The sequence below is a fragment of the Puma concolor genome, chromosome B2, assembly GCF_028749965.1.
Source record: "Puma concolor isolate L17-30 chromosome B2, mPumCon1.1.hap2, whole genome shotgun sequence".
NCBI classification, from domain to species: domain Eukaryota; kingdom Metazoa; phylum Chordata; class Mammalia; order Carnivora; family Felidae; genus Puma; species Puma concolor.
Genome location: NC_141671.1, coordinates 75,141,499 through 75,157,342, shown reverse-complemented (window position 1 = coordinate 75,157,342; position 15,844 = coordinate 75,141,499). Strand labels below are relative to the sequence as shown.

Sequence of the window (15,844 nt, the reverse complement as noted above, 5' to 3'; positions counted from 1 at the left end):
CAGTGGAAGAAGGAACCTTGAAGTCTCACATTCCTATAAAATGGATTGTCATGAGTGTGCTGTAGAGGCAATGCTGTTTAGGCATCCTGCCTGTCCATTTAGTAATCAGCCTTGACAATGACTAAATTAGTAGTCTCAGTGGTAACACTGAAACATAATAAAATTTCTTTATTTAAAATTAAGGTATTAAAATTTATGAATATTATTATCCAATATACTGAAGAATGGATAAGAAAAGACAAAAGCTTATAGGAATTTCAAGTAATTTTACCAAAGGAACCATCTATTTATTCTACTAGCCACTTATCCATAAAGTATACTTCTCTCATGGTAGCCTTATTTGTTTGTTAACATTTTTCAGCAGATAAGGCTGACATGAATCTATAACTAAAAGGCCAAGGATACAAATAAAGCATGATAATTATTAAAATACATTGAAATATATTTAAAAGTAATCCCTCATAATAATAATAAATAATGATGATGTGGTTTTTTTCTAAAGTACTATTTTTAAAAAGGAAGGGATACTGCAGCAGCTGGGTGGCTCAGCAGGTTAAGTGTCTGACCCCTGATCTTGGCTCAGGTCATGATCTCACAGTTCATGAATTCAAGCCCTGCATTGGGCTCTGTGCTGATAGCATGAAGCCTGCTTGGGATTCTCTCTCTCCTTCTCTCTGCTCCTCCCCCACTGTGCTCTCTTTCTTTCACAATAAATAAATAAAATTTTTTGTAAAAGGAGAAGATTCTTATTATGCTAGGAACTTTAATGACTGCTGAGTCTTAATCTCCTGAGTAAGGACAAATGTGTGAATTTGGAGATCCTCCTTGGGAAGAGATGCTTTCAGTGGCTCATAAGTCAATCCATACCCACAAATCTCACAAGTAAAGCCACACCTTCTTATATATTTACTTCATCTCCTTTTCCTCTCTTCTGTCTTGTGTGACTAAGGAGATGTACAATCTTGAAAAACTAATAGGTTGCCACCTGAGGTTTCCTGCTTTATGACATATACCCCTTATTTATTTAGTTTTTTTTCTCACACATTCTGTTTTCTGTTAGTCCACCTAACTAGGAGGTAGTGTGCTTTTGAATTTTCATTTTTCTTAGTCTATGTCTATGCAAGATATTTGGTTGTAAATTTCATCTTCACGGTAGGCACTAAGCAGACTTAAAGTTCAGGTTGTTGCACTTTTTCAGTTTTATGCTACATAGAAAAGTCACAAAATGTCATTGAGGACTCACCTCTATCATCTAACTTACCTCTCTGACTTTCAAGACGAGGCACCAGGTACCAAGCAAAAGTGATCCAGGTATTGTGGTGGTGTTTTAATTACTTGGGAGCAAAGATAAGCAACCAGAAGTGGACCCATTTTAAACACACTGAGTAGTTTCAGCTCCTCATTGTAGATTAAAAACAAAGAGAAACTGACACCAATTATAAAAACATTGAAAAAAGAAAAAATTCCAATTTATCCCTTATGCAAGTCTGGGCTAAGGAACACTTTAGCTTTTGGTAAATGGAGGAATGATGAAACTAGAATGATCAGGGGGATCGTTTCACTTCAGGCAGATTACTAGGAGTACAGAAAAATTAAAATAAGACTGTCTGCTGAGCTGTAGTATATTGCATTAATCCTCCATCAAGTTTGAATCCAGGTGATAAGTTCTTATTTTGGGGGATCTTGGACACATGGTGCTTCTCTGAGCTTTGTTTTCTTTATCCATAAAATGGAAATAATAATAATAATGGCTTTCCTTAACAAACACAGCTTGGGGGAGAGATGCTATGTGTGAAAGTAGAAAGTATTTTACTGAACATAAAGCATTAGGTACACCAAAACATTATTATCATCATCAGTGCAAAAACTTCTCAGTGTATCTTATTTATTTAGCTTAGTGAAAGGAATTACTGTATCTCTTCAAGAAAAATGCATACTGTTTGTACATGTTTGGTACTTGTTGCCTTTTTGTGGTAGAATAAAATGTTTCAAAGAATATATTTCCTTGGTTACAGAGGTCAATTTACGACAGGAATGCAATCTTCATCTATAAACATGTACTGCATTCTTTGTGGATAGACAGTGTTTTCATGAAAATGCAAGTTAGTCATATCCAGTTTGCTTGTCATTTATTACCATTTTGAAGAGTACTATAAAACAGAAGAGTGCTCTAGTTATAAGTATGTAACTCACTAGTTTCTCCTACAAAATGATCACCTCTTATAAGTGGCACCGAGACAAAAAATATCAGGATATTACCAGCACTCAGCAGCCCTCTTATGTGCCTGGGGCCTCATTCCCAAGAGTAACTACTTCTAACAGTTTATAGTAATTTTGACAATTTTTATACTTTATATAACTGGAAAATATTGTATATACTCTTTTGTCTCTAGCTTCTTTTGACGTGATCATGAGAGTCATCCACACTGTTTGTTATACATGGTTACAGTGTGATTATTCTCAGGGCTGTGTCAGATTTTGTTTTGCGAATAAACCAGTTTGTTTATTCATAGTATCAATGGACATTTAGGTAGTTTCCAGTTTGGGGCTATTATCAATAGGGTTTCTAGGAATATTCTCTAAGTTAGTACTGTCTTTGGTGAACATATGCACACATTTCTGGTGACTGTGAGGTAGTTTGTGTTCAAGTTTCCCAGCAGTTAACTTTCCCACCAAGAGGATATGTTAACTCCTGCACTCTAATCTTTCACCAAAATTTGCTATTTCCCTTCTCAATTATTTTAGTCATTCTTGTTTATGTCTCGTCACATCTATCTCATAGTAGTTTTGTTTATATTTCCCTAATGATAAATGAGATTGAGCACTTTTGCACTTATTAGCTGACCATTTGGATATTCTGTTTTTGCATATCTTTTCAAGCTTTTCATCATTCTTCTATTAGGTTGTGGGTTTTTTTTTTTTTGTAATGATTTGTAGAAATTATTCATGACTGGCTAGTATCTTCTTCAACTTGCAGTTTTCCTCTTCACTCTCCTATCATTCCTTTTGATGAACAGAAATTTCTTTTTTCTTTTTTCTTTTTTTTTTTTTTTTTTTAGTGGGGGATACATTGTGTAAAAGGATTCCCCTATGAAGTTATTTAACACATGTATCACTTCACACATTCCATCCCCTTTTTGGTAAAAACATTGAGGTTCTACTCTTTTAGCAAATTTCAATGATACAATATGGTGTTATGAACTATAATCGGCCTGTCATACATTTTGATATTCAGACCTGATTTATCTTATAACTGTGAGTTCATGCTTTTTACCAACCTCTCTGTTATTTTAATATATTCCAATTTATGATTTTTATAGTTATTTTTCTGATTAATAACCATTTGACTAGTTTGTTATAATGAAGATATTTTCCTATCCACAGTGTTACTTAATAATTGGAAATCAGTACCAACAATAAAGCTATACAGAGGAAAAAACACATTCAGCTTGATTAATCAAATGCAATTAAGCAAATGACTGACTAAGCAATGAACATGTAGAGATGAATCTTTTAGCTTCATAATCAGTCACTTTAAATCATGTCAATTTTTTAGGGTAAACAATAGTCCCGTTTTTCCTTTCTTGTATATCTAATTTCAGAAATTTATCAGATTACCTGCAATGACATGCTTCATCCTTTCCTTCATGCCACCAAAAAAAAAAAAAAAAAAAAAAAAAATGTAACTCTTTAAATGATTGTAGAGGAAACATCTTGCAAACAGGATAGTGTCAATGATTTCAAGATAGGAATTAAGAGATAAAGAGGAAATGTAAACTGTGGTTTGTAACCTAAAAATCTTCAGGTGTACAAATATTGGCAAAAGTCAATATAAAATACTCCTCTGTTTTCATCTGTTGACATTACTGGTAAATATTGAAGTCCAAACTACTGCCTTTTGGTGTATAAGGGTTCTTTCTTTGCATGTCAAATATTCTTGGACACCAGACTGAAACAACTCTCCTCATTATTCTCCCTTGGCCCAATAAAGCTAGTGTTTTGACATATGAATAGACTTAACAGATTTGGTCAATTCTATTTTTTGCTTCTGATGTTAGGCAAGCAAAGCAAGCAACTGTAATACCTACAGTTGATTTGGAACTGTTTGCCACAAACAAACAAACAAAAAAATACTTGGGAGTAAGGGTTTCTTTGAGTAACGATTTGGGTTTAGATGGGAGAAAAAAAAAATCCTTTGTGATATTTGTGAGAGCCCTTAGAAGCTGAAATATGCTTTTGGAACTTAGGGATTTTTCAAGGGTAAGCATTGGGCATAAAATGTCTGAGGGACCTACACAGAAAGAATGGAGGAAGATCTTATTAAGATTTTTTAATGAAATGTTTGAACTACCCTGGTTGAACAGAAATCCTTAGCTACTTGGTTGCTTTCTCTGATCCCATGGGAATAGACCCAGTGGGAACGAAATGCCTCCAGGGATAAATTCAGCTTCTCTAGAACATGATACCTGTCTCTTGGGACAGCCCCCTGTTCCTCTGGATTATTTTGGTTGTGTCATCTCAAGATCCAAACTTGAGTTCCACAATCATATTACAGCTACCTTTCTAACCACTTCCTAGTGTGTGTGTCCTCAAAAGTCTATGAAATTAAAGCAGATCGTTTTTAATTCCTTATTGCTATATGTAGATAATAATGAATAAACATTAGGATTTACATTTTTGTGAAATTCAGATTGTGGAAAGAGTTAAGCAGTGGGTCATGAAGGAGATCAACCAGAATAGAACTTTCATTCAGGTGTTGAGAAACAAAATAGAACAAAGTAATGAACACACATTAGTGTTTTAAAAAATGAGTTCTTGATTATTTTATGGGGAATGAATTCTAGATGAATCCTTGACGACTTCCAGTCAGCACCTGGTTCCACCTCACAAAGGACAGGAAAGGCTCCAGGACAGGTTGGAGTGGAGTGTATGGGGAGTGGAGGTAGGCATTGCTGAGTTATGATGTAACACATTTTCATAAGGATCCTCCTACAGCCTTCCCTCAGTCCTCTCCACGGGAAACCATCTCTGTTGAGCATGTGCTATTCCTTGACATCACTTGGGAGGTTGTGATATTGATCCACTTTTAAAACATGACACCAAGAAAATGGGCTGTCCACTTCTGCCTCCAATTCAAAGAACATCCCTGGAGTAGCTATTGGTGGTAGAGAATTTAGGTCCTAGTCGTCTAACATCCACCACACCTACTCTGTTTCCAAGAACTCCTATAAGCACTAAACTTAGTTCTATTCTCTTGGGTGGGGGCAGATATTTTCCTTTGATATAAGAATGCACATGTGAGTTTTACTGATGTTAAGGAGTTTGAATCAAGACATAACACAGGAATGGGTATGTGATGTCTATGAGCACAAGAACATGTGATTTTAAGGACGTCAGGATGAACTATACTGCTTTGGTTTTCCTAATTTCTAACTAATTTGTTAGCTTCTTAAAGGTAGGAAGATGTCTTTTAATCTATATATTCCTCATCCCACTTAGTATTGTGGTTTGCATATTGAAGATAGTGAATATTGTGGAATGGATCATGTTTCTGTAGGTTGTAGAGCAGTGTTTACAAGTGTGGTTAAAGACTTTGTTTCTGGAGTCAGATAGGCTGGATGGATTCCTGGCTGTGCCATTTGACAGCTGTGTAACCTTGTGTGAGCCACCAAACCTCCCTATGCCTGGGTACCCTCATCTGGAAAATGAAGATGATACCATGTATTTCATAGACTGTTGTCAGCATTAACTGAGTTAATGTATTTAAGGTAAAACCATGCTTGACATGTGATAAGAGTTTGATAAGCATGAACTGTTTATTATTATTAATAAGAGTTTACAGAGGGTTCTTCCATACAGTGACTCACTTGATTCTCCCTAGAATCCTGTGAAATGTGAAGGACATACATGTTTACTTCATTTTGCGGTTTGAAAGCCTAGATCTTCCAGGTTACAGGTAGAATGCACATAAATGCAGCATCCCAAACCAGTGGTCTCATCATTGCCATGTCTTAACCATTATGCATACTCTATCATCCTAGAGACGGTCTAAAAATGCATGACTATTAATTTATAATGTTACAAGAGAGAATTACAGAGATGCAGGAGCATTGGCCCTGAGACCACACTTCTAGCCCACGTTGACTTAACTTTTACCATGGTCACATGTCTGACTAGAAAGGGGAAGCAGCAGAAATGGTGAGAAACACATACATCTCTACAGGTGGATAGACATGGCTGTGGTTCCCTCAGAGATGGAACTATTCTCAGCAATGATGAAAAAACAATTTTATCCTTAAAGGCATCTCATTCTTGGGGCACTGGACAGAAACAAGGCCAACATTTCTATATAGTTTTTGTCCCTGAGGCTGTGTTACCAAAGTCTTCTCTTAATGTCTTTGTCATGTCCTCCTTTCTCTGCCCAATGCCTGACCTGGGGCTTTATAGTAGGTTTTCATTAAATAATAGCTGAACAAATAAACAAATGACTACCATGTATATGAGTATGAAAGTAATAAAAAATTTGAAACTAGAAATTCATTTTACACTTTCGCATAATCTTTGTTAAAAAAATGGAGGAAAAATTAGGCATAATCACTAAAATAAGCCTTTGGAATTACCAGTGGATATAATGGATGTCTGCTATCCTACTTCATTATTATACTAACATAAAAATAATCTATTTAAAGACATAAATGTGAGATATGAAACCATAAAAAACCTAGAACAGAGCACAGGCAATAGTTTCTCTGACATAGGCTATAGCAACATTTTTGAGATATGTCTCCTGAGGCAAGAGAAATAAAAGCAAAAATAAACTATCAGGACTACACCAAAATAAAAAGTTTCTTTTGTGAAGGAAATAATCAGCAAAACTGAAAGGCACCTTAATGAATGGGAGAAGATATTTGCAAATGACATGTCCAATAAAAAGTATACAAAATATACCAAAACTGATACAACTCAATATCCCCCCCAAAAAACAATTCAATTAAAAAATGAGCAGAGGATATGAACAGACGTTTCTTCAGAGAAGACATACATAGGGCCAACAGACACATGAAAAGGTGCTCAACATCACTCATCACTAGGGAAATGTAAATCAAAACTACAATGAGATATCACCTCACACCTGTCAGAATGGCTAAAATAAAAAACACAAGAAAAAAACAAGTGTTGGTGAGGATATGGAGAAATAGGAACCTTCATGCACTATTGGTGGGAATGCAGACTGGTGCAGCCACTCTGGAAAACAGCATGGCGTTTCCTCAAAAAATTAAAAATACAACTATTCTATGATTCAGTAATGGCACTATTGGGTATTTCCCCCCAAAATACAAAAACACTAATTCAAAGGGATGCATCCATGCCTATGTTTATTGCAGCATTATTTACAACAGCTAAGATACAGAAGTAGCCCAAGTGTCCCTCAACTGATGAATAGATAAATGTGGTGACATACAGACTATGGAACATTATTCAGTCATAAAAAGATGAAATCTTGCCATTTGCAACAACACAGAGGGAGCTAGAGTATAATGCTAAGTGAAATAAGTCATTCAGAGAAAGATAAATACCGTAAGATGTCACCCATATGTGGAATATAAGAAACAAAACAAATGAGCAAAGGGAGGGAGGGAGGGAGGGAGAGAGAGAGAGAGAGAGAGAGAGAGAGAGAGCAAGAGTGAGAGCAACCAAGAAACAGACTCTTAACTATAGAGAAAAATTGATGGTTACCAGAGCGGTCAGTGGGTGGGGGGATGGGTGAAATAGGTGATGGGGGTTAAAGAGTACACTTATCTTGATGAGCATTGAGTAATATATAGAATTGTTGAATCACAATATTGTATACCTGAAATGAATAGAACACTATATGTTAATTATACTGGAATTAAAATTCAAAACTTTAATAGAAAAAATGTTTAGGTGTTTAAAAATAAAAATATTTAAACAATTTAATATTGCAAACAGTACCACTCCCAGTAATCACAGTCCCCTTCACCTACTTTACTTTTATTTTCATAGCACTTCCTACCTCCTACATTATTACTACATAATAAGTAAATATAATTTGAATATAAATATAAATTTAAATATAAATATAATTTACTTATTATGTTCTTTGATAATGTGACTGCCCACCACTGGAAATCTACCCCTCCTGAGGACCAGAATCTTTGCCTGCTGTGTTTGCTAATTTGTCTCAGGATCCTAGAACAGTTCCAGGGATGTATTAGTGTTCAATAAATATATTTTGAACAAACATTTAATGGCATCTTTCAATATGCAAGGCAATGCAAGTGATGTTGTATATATAGATAAATAATGAATGAAAGACCATTTCAATGAATATATATGATATGGGTATTCATTGATACAAAAGACAGACATTTATATATGTAAAATATATTACATTTAAATTATTAAATATGTATGATTTTGCTATATATATGTTATATGTTGTATATATACACAGAATATCCTATTCTGACAGATGTGAAGTGATATCTCAGTGTTGTTTTGAATTGCATTTCCCTTGTGATTAGTGATGATGGGTTGAGCATCTTCTCATGTGTCTGTTAGTCATATGACATATATATGTTATATTTACATATATATGTTATATATGTATATATATGTTATAAATATATATGTGTGTATCTATATCATCTATATCCTCTGTATCTATATATCTATATATCTGTATCTGTATCTATCTATCTATATGTAAAGGGCTGTGCTCATCTCACCTCTGCAGGGCCTCACCCAGCCTGCCATATGCGCCCCCCCCCCCTCCTATGCTCTAGAAGACAGCTCACAAACTAGAAGTCTGAAAGTAGCATCTGGCTTGCACATGTTTATTGTTGAGCTTGCCGGGGGTTTGAAAATTCTTTAAGTCATTTGCCAACATTTAAAAATCTAGAGAATTCTCATAAATATCCAGATTTCCGACTTCTCTTGCAAAGTCTCAGAGTATCTGTCAACACTGGGCTGGCATTCTCACATGGCCTTGCTAGGCTGGGGCTGAGCAGCAGCTGGCCTGTCAGGTGGTGGATGAGGACTGTGCCCTCCTGGTTACCAGCATCCCCACTGGGCTCACCTCACCTACCCGCCTGGCCCCGGAGGGGTTGGGTTTACAGGCCCCTGCTTGGTTTGCCCTTCTGTCCCTTCTCCTGTGGTAGGAATTTGATACTGCTGGAAAGACAGGAATAGATAATCGTGTTCAATTTAACTGATTGATTAGCCACACACTCTTTTTACATGTAGGGTCTGGCTTGTATATAAATAAGAACGTGATAATTCAGAAAATGGGGGTATACACTTCTAACAAATACTTAGCTCTGACTGATCAGTAATTAAAATTTACTTGTCATGTAACCATTATGTCTTCTGAATTTTATTCTTCTACCTTGATTATTATGTATAAAAGCAAAACCCAAGATGATTAGGGTTCCGTTTCTTCTCCTACTTTGGATCCAAGTCTCCATCCCAAGCCTATGAGAGGTGTTTTGTTTTTAGCTTAGTAGATGGCTTCCTTCCAACTGGGAGCTGGCAACTGGGATGGAGACAAGGTGTGAAATTCCTTCACTGCCCTTCAATACAATGTGCTCATTAGCTAAACAGTCTTAAAAATACTGTTATTTCTCTTTGAGAAAAAAATGTGACATTAGGGAATAATGGCTCAGCATGTCCTAAAACATCTTCCCGATGATTTTCCTTCTTTGAAAGACAAGTCTGCCACTTGAGCTTGCCCAAGTTTGTCTACTAGGCAACTATGCCCTTTTGCTTTTAAAATAATCTCCCATATATGTCACTTTGGGCAAAATAGCACCCTAGGGTTCCCACCCTGTTACCATGGATGGGCTGTTGTCTCATAAATGAGAGCAACAAGATGTAGCCCCTGACTCTTGTTTAGATCAAATGAAAAAAGGCAGACATCTTGACAATCGGTGGATGAAAGGGTAGCACTCACCTTATCCTCTCCACCCTGAAAGGAGAGCACATTATGTGAATAAATCTCTTATGGTTATTCTTCCATTCTTTTCTTTTTCCTTCCTGCTGTTACTGCTGACAAGGATGGAAAGGCTATAATGTAAGAGTTAATTCATGTCATGGGGTATTGAGCCATCCAGAGGAAAGGGTGGGTGCAAGCGTAAATTTTCATTGCTTTGAAATAACATTGTTATGTAAGTAATTAAAGTATTGCCACCCCTACTGCAGTTGAAATAACTTAGTGCTTCTCATATGCAATGAATGATTTCAGATATTGTTAGCAAAGCTCAGTATCTCAGTATCATTGTCATATCATAGCTCATTGTCAAGGCTGCCTATTACCATTTATTTCCGTCATTCAGTTTATGTGAAGAGACTAGAGACTCAGTGGTAGATGGTTTACGTGGTTAGCTTTTTCAAAGGGAGAGAAATCCATCTTGTACTTTTGATGAAGTAATAACTTTAGGTGAGATGTTCAATCTCTTGGCATCAGTGTCTTAATATGTAAAAATGGGTTAGATTTAGTAATCTCCATAGTATACCCTCTACCTTCACAAACATATCGACTTTAACTTGCCAACTCTGAAATGATCTGGGAGTGGAAACAGGATGTCTTTTTAGGAGTGGGCAGTTCAATTAGTACATGGTGTTGGAAGGAAATATCAGAACCAACAAAATCTTCCACTAGTAGAGAGGCATTAGATCTCAGTTGAGGATATTTTTCTACTTCTTCTTACTACTATACTACATCCTTTCCCTTTCTTTTTCCAATGGGGAAAGACTGATGAGGAAAGTGGAAGCAGGCAGTGGATGATTCAGAGAGGGGATTCCATTGAAAAGCACCCCTTTCTAACTCCAGACCTGTTGTTGATTAGTTCTGAGTTCTTATTTCTCTCTTACAGACCTTGGGGATTGACTTTTTCTCTTTTAGTCTAAGTTTGACCAAAGGTAAATATGTATTTCAACCACATTCTAGGAAGATAAGAGGAAAACTCCTACTTTTGACTGAAGGGATGCTTCTTAGAAAAACAGATATTAACCTATTGGGTAAAGCTCAAGTCTTTCACACACTTCCTATTCTGTCACCACTACATAGCCACTGTAGACCTGGAAGCTGACTTCCAGAGGGTCACCAAGCAAGGCAAATTAGATGCTGATGTTTGTTGTAGTGCAGTGTTACTTAAATAGAACAGAAAAAGCACTAATGGTAAAGAAAAAAATGAAAATTCAAACATCAAAATAGAAAGCTTCTGAATGTCAGAAGGCACCATTAAGAAAATGCAAAGGCAATCTACAGACTTGAAAAACACATTTACAAAATGTCTATTCAGGAATATTTAAAAATAAGGAACTTTTACAAATCAATAACAAAAAGCCAAACAACTCATTAAAAATGGACAAAACTTGAACTCATACTTTACAAAAGAAGATGTACAAATGACCAATATGCAGAAAAATAGGTGCTCAACATTGTTTATCTTTGGGGAAATGAATTTTAAAGGCACAATGAGATACCATAGATAACATTCCACACCAACTAGAATGGCCAAAAAAATTTTTTTTAATATATGAAATTTATTGTCACATTGGTTTCCATACAACACCCAGTGCCATCCCAAAAGATGCCCTCTTTAATACCCATCACCCTTCTCCCCTCCCTCCCACCTCCCATCAGCCCTCAGTTTGTTCTCAGTTTTTAAGAGTCTCTTATGCTTTGGCTCTCTCCCACTCTAACCTCTTTTTTTTTTCTTCCCCTCCCCCATGGGTTTCTGTTAAGTTTCTCAGGATCCACATAAGAGTGAAAACATATGGTATCTGTCTTTCTCTATATGGCTTATTTCACTTAGCATCACACTCTCCAGTTCCATCCACGTTGCTACAAAGGGCCATATTTCAAGAATGACCAAAATTAAAAAGGCTGACAACACTAAATGTTGGCCATGATATAAAGCACTGGGATGTAGAATGGTATACAGCCTCTGTGGAAAGCAGTTTGTTGATTCCTCAAAAAGTTGCATATAGGATTACCATAACAATTCCACCCCTGGATATATATCCAACAGAACTGAATACAGATACTCAAATACTTATACAGGAATGTTCATAGCAACACTCTTCACAATAGCCAAAAGGTGGAAACAATGTCCATCGAGGACTGGATGGATAAATAATATGTGGTATATGCATACAATGGAATATTAGTCAACTGTAATGCAGATGAATCTGGAAAACATTATGCTAAGGGAAATAAGGCAGACATAAAACGTCATGAATCGTATGATTCCATTTTGTATGAAATGTTCAGAATAAGTAAATCCATACTGATAGAATGCAGAGTGGTGATTGCCAGGGGATGGAGGAAGGACAGAATAGGGTGTGAATGTTTAATGGATACGGAGCTTTCTTTTGGGGTAATAAAATTTCTTTGGGGGCTACACGGAGGTGGTGGTTGGATAACAACGTGGATGCAATGACTGTCAGTGAATTGTACACTAAAAAATAAAGGGAATGAATGACTTCTATATGCACCAACACGGGTGGATCTCAAAACATTATTTTGAGCAATTAGATCCAAGAGTATATGCCATATGATTTAAGTCAAAACTGGTTGCTTATGTAATGTGGGGATTGACTGGAAGGGAACGTGAAAAAAAACTCTGAGGTGATATAAATGTTCTGTATTTTGACTGGGGTTATGATAATAAAGATGTATATATTTGTGAAAACTCACTGAAGTATGTACTCAAGTCCATTGAACTGCATTTAAGTATATGTAAATTTTACCTCAATTAAACAAAATAAGTGTGTGGAAAAACCGTCAGTCTTATACATTGTTAAAACTATATATGCATTACCCTTTAATCTAGCACTGTCACTTCTAGGGATGTATCAATCAGTCTATTCAGACTGCTATAACAAAATACCACAGATTGGGTGACTTATAAACAGTTGAAATTTATTTGTCACAGTTCTGGAGACTGAAAGTCTGAGGTGAGTTTGCAACATGGTTTGTTGAGGGCAGACTTCTTATATCCTCACACAATGGAGCTCTGTGGGGTCTTTTTTATGAGAGCACTAATCTCATTCATGAAGGCTCTGCCTTCATGATCTAATCACCTCCCAAAGACCCCCACCTCCTAACAGTATCACATTGGGCATTAGAAGTACTAGGAGTACATGTAAGTTTTGGGAGGAGACAAAAATTGAGATCATAGTTATACCCATGAGACACACCTCCAATAATACAAAAATACACCTGCAATAGGTTACTCATTGTTGTATTACTGACAGTTGCACAATACTGAAAATGACCTAAATGCATAAACATAGGGAACTGGCTAAATAAACTAGGGTTCATATACAGAAATATTAGGCAGATTTAAAAAAGAGCAACAAAGATTTCTATGTTAGAAATGATTTCTAGGATACACTGTTTCACCAAAATGAGTACAAAATAACTTTTGGTTTCAGGTTCTGCATGCAAAGAGCTTAGAAGTCCTTAGTCCTTCCTAACAACAAATAAAAGGCCAAGCTGATTGAAACACAAGAATTCATTTTGGATCAATGAGAGGTGAGGACACAGGGCAAACTGCTGCCTACAAGACTGGAGAGACAGGTAAATATAAGTCACCACAGCTCCCCAGGGTGGACATTCATGAGTGTAATCAGTGCAGGTAGGAAAACCTGAACCCCTTGCTGGAGGTTAAGTGTGAACAACGTTGAGAGTTAAAAACAAGGGGACTCAGTCAGAGTAGGACTCCCACAATATTGTGAGATTTACATCCAGGAGCCTGACCAATTTACCATAGCAAATATTAGAGGAAAAATCCCCTTGGACTTCACGCATAGGACGGGGGTGGGGGTGGGGGAGAAGAAATCATTTTGAAATATACCAGGGCCCTCAGGTCTTAACAAGTTCTGCTCTTAGGTGAAAACTGATTAAACAGAGTCTAACCTGCTGGATATTATCAGAACCTATTTGAAGGTTCTGGAGGAAGGGAAATACCCAATTCCAGCAAGTTCTACCCATTCTGTCCCACCAAAGGGAGAGGAAAAGAAAAAGAAGAAAAAAACAACAGCTAAGAAATTCTTGTCAAGTTCACAGTCTGGAGGCCTAGGTTCACTAAAAGACTATGTCCTAATCATAGGACTACAGAATACTTCCCTTCCCCATACATCTCACCACCGCATGGCTAAAGGTTTATTTAAAGTGGTTCCCTTATCTGGTATATACTCTACAGCTATCAAGAGAAAATTACAAGGGACACCAAAAGGTCAAAAACACAATTTGAAGAGACAGGAAGTATCAGAACCAGACGTCAGGGATGTTGGAATTGTCAGACCAGGAATTTAAAATAGCTATGATTAATATGCTAAGGTCTCTAATGGATAGATACCATGCATGAACAGATGAGCAATGTAAACAGAGAGATGGAAATTCTAGGAAAGAACCCCCTAAAATGCTGGAGATAAAAAGCCCAAAAAACAAAACACTGTAACAGAAATAAAGAATGCCTTTGATGGGCTTAGTAGGCAGGACATTATCTGAGCCAGAAGATATATTAATAAAATCCACAAAAACTGAAAAGCAGAGAACAAAAATTGGGGGAAAAAAACCAGAACAGGATATCTCAAGACTATGGGACAACTATAAAGGTATAACATATATGTAATGGTGATACTAGAAAGAGAAGAGAGAAAGGAACAGATGAAATATTTCAAATAATAATGAGTGAAATTCCCTAAGTTAAGGTCAGACACCAAACCACAGAGTTAAGAAGCATAGAGAACACCAAGCAAGATAATGCCAAAAAACTACACCTAGGCATATCATTTTTAAACCATAGAAAATCAAAGACAAACAAAACTTGAAAGTTTGAGGGGTGTGTGTGTGTGTGTGTGTGTGTGTGTGTGTAGAGGTTAGCATTTTTGAAAAGCTTCCCAGATGATTGTTTGATATAGCCAGGTTGAGAACTACAGGAATCAAAAACAGTAGAGATCTCAGGATAGAAGGAAAAGCAAAAGAATTCATCAATTTTCAGGATCTTATCTTGGTACATTAAACATCAACATCTCTATCCTATCTGGGTGCTTAGTTCCGAGCAGTTTCCTATGTGACTACATCAACTAAGGAAAGAAAGATGGAGGATTCATCTTTATTCTGATGAGTCATGCAAACTTTTGCTTTGGGAGAACTAAATTCCTTTAGGATTAGGATTTTGTGGTACTCCCACCCACTCCCTTTCAATGAGGTCAGTAATTGGGAATACCCCAAAGAGATTTCTACATCCTCCTTGATTTTACTGGCAATAGCACAACCACTTAAAAAAAAAAAAGGTGTTTGAGTGAGGCAAGGAAGAAGAAAGGAAAGACAGTGACTAAATTACATCGTCAACCTACTATTTGTCCGCATGTGGGTTTGGCTTGCATATTCCTGATTTCCAGGTCAAAATGTTCTCTTTACATTTTTATCTACAGGTCAGGGGAGCATCAGAGGGTTTTTTTAATGGAACAGCTTCGATAATGTGAAGTTTCCTGCTTTTAATAAGGTCAGTAAGGATTCACTTCAGCTAGTAAGGAATAGTATTTTGGGAAAACATAAAGTATTAAATTGATGTCATAGGTAATGGAAAAACATTTTTTCATTTTCAAACATGGTATGTCTTCAACCCACACACAATCAAAAGTTAATCTTGTGAACCAGGAAACTTGCTGTGGTCTGCCATCAGGGTTGATGTGGAGAAAAGGAAGACAATAATGTAATTGGTGAAAAGGGCGGCTGCTTTTTCCATCTGTCTAGTCAGCTGCTGAAGTCTTGTCCTATTCACTACTAGGTGCTATCAATTAACTT

At 36.5% G+C, this 15,844-nt stretch overlaps 1 protein-coding gene across 1 annotated transcript in view; it reads right to left on the bottom strand.

The window, feature by feature from the left end:
• The window catches only part of LOC147581053 (uncharacterized), a 334,213-nt gene that overhangs the window by 18,916 nt on the left and 299,453 nt on the right, over nucleotides 1–15,844 (bottom strand). Inside the window, exon 5 of the mRNA XM_086708400.1 lies at nucleotides 1,262–1,398. The gene's annotated coding sequence lies outside the window, so the exon portion shown is untranslated. The remainder of the gene's footprint in view (nucleotides 1–1,261; nucleotides 1,399–15,844) is intronic.